The sequence below is a fragment of the Cryptomeria japonica genome, chromosome 1, assembly GCF_030272615.1.
Source record: "Cryptomeria japonica chromosome 1, Sugi_1.0, whole genome shotgun sequence".
Lineage (NCBI taxonomy): Eukaryota > Viridiplantae > Streptophyta > Pinopsida > Cupressales > Cupressaceae > Cryptomeria > Cryptomeria japonica.
Genome location: NC_081405.1, coordinates 68,976,022 through 68,978,158, shown reverse-complemented (window position 1 = coordinate 68,978,158; position 2,137 = coordinate 68,976,022).

Genomic DNA, 2,137 nt, shown 5'->3' with positions numbered 1-2,137 from the left:
CATCTTTTTAGGCAAAGTTTAAATTGTTATTTTAAGTCATATATTATATGATTTAAGTATTAAGAAGATGTTGAAATGATGGAGTTCAATATCCTTTCAGAATCGGAATATGTAAAATTCCCAAATTTACTCTTCAACAAAACTTGGGACTCTGGAGTTTAAAGCTTTTCATTCATTCCATCCAGAACTTTATGTGCATTTTAAGATTGTATCATTAGCAATGGTCATGTTACTGGAGAAAGGATTTGACGATGGTGCCATATATCAAGATTTAGATGAATCTGTGAAATCAGATCCATGTCCAAGTGATGAAATGGCTGTTGATTCATAGATAAGGTCACATGGGATATCTCTTTTAAATGCCCTAAAGAAATGGGATGAGGATTTGAAAACGTGGTGTTTGAGACTAAAATTAACCTCAGCAAATTCAATTTGCAGTTCATTGCTAGCAATGTCCTCTTTTATGCAGTGATAATGGAGGGGGGCATTTGGAATTTCAAACAAATTCTTCTCTTACCTGCTGTTCGTTGAAAATCCTAGTGTTTGGAGAGAGGCAGCAATAAATTTTAATGCAAATGTTATTCGCAGGTGTAAGCTAAATTCCACAACTTTGCCAATGTCCTCCCTGCTGTGCAAACATAAGTAAATAGCAATGGCAACCCTCCCTGCGTGGTTACCATTTGAGCTTTTTAAAAAATGAAATGGGTTGTGTGGTTGTTGACTGGGGCATTAAAACTTTTCAACAAATTCACTGTGGCTATAGACCAAGACATGAAACCTTCACGCAAACACTATTGGTGGGTGTTTGGCCTCCGTGGTTTTGTAAAGACCATAAAAAATTCAACAGATGTATAATGGCATTTGGAGGAGTTTGAAAAAAAGAGAACTCAAGTAAATGCATTTGGTAAGTATGAAACTCATTGAAGCTCCCAAACAAATGCACATTGGTAGGCAATAAACCTTTGGCAATTGAAATTAATGCAGAAAATGTGGTGTTTGGAGAGATATTTTAAAACCTCAAGCAAAGTAATAAAGGCAACCAATGTAATTCCAACCAAATTCATTGCTATGTCAAAGTAGCAGGCCGTGGATGATTACAAAAGGGCATTGAAACCCCCAGGCAAGGCGCCAAAGAAGAGAGAAGCTCCTCCCTGCCATTAAAACTTACAAAAAATGCATTTTCAGGCAAAATCGTTTATCCCACATTGGCTGGGGAGTGGATGTTTTTGGTACTTATAAGAAAACACACACTCATCCATAGTGTCAAAGCCTCAAGGGATTTTGATGGATGGTGCTAGTTGGGCGCCCAAGTGGACCCCACACACGTGGGCACACTTCTCAAGGTGACTAAGGAGGTTGACAAGTGGTGACTAGGTGGACCCCACGTAGACACGGATCCTGAGGCAGGTGAGTTTTGCAGAGAAAGAGCGGATTAACAAGTGAGCAAGTTGAGGAGATAGGATGGTGCACGCGATCTCGCGAAGGAAAGATGCTTGAAGAATAACCATCGTGAAATGGTAAAAAGAATGTGCTCAAATGACGAAGGTTAGGCGAAGGTTAAAGAGTGAGCAGGTTCAAGATGATCCAACAGCTCGCATGACTTTGTGACCCGAAGATGCAAGCTCATTAGCCACTGTGAAATGGTGAAAGACAGGTGGCAGGTCTAGGTGGAGGTCTAGCTCGCGGGTCCCGTTGACATGGCAATGACGTGGTGATGATGTGGCCGACAAGCCAGCAGATAGGTGACGTACATGTGGCAGCCATGTGGTAGACATGTGGCAGATTGATGAGGTGTCATCTGAGGTGGCACCCAGTGGACCCTATCGACGAATCAAAGACCGCCATGTGGCAAGGTGTCAGGCCAAAAATGAGAGAAAAATCAAAATTAAATGATATAGTTTCAACTATAGAGAAATTCGAAAAATTTAAATGATGGATCCATAAAGTGGATTAATTTTTCCAGAGGTCCATTTTTCCCCAAAATACAAAGTATTATATATCATCGGAAAGCTCTCAAGATGAGGAATGCAGTTATGAAGTTTGTTTCAACAAATCTCAGATATTTCGAGAGAAGTTTCCATGGGAAAGAAGGTGATATTTTTGCAGTTAGGGAAAAAGAAGACACTTGGCATGTTTT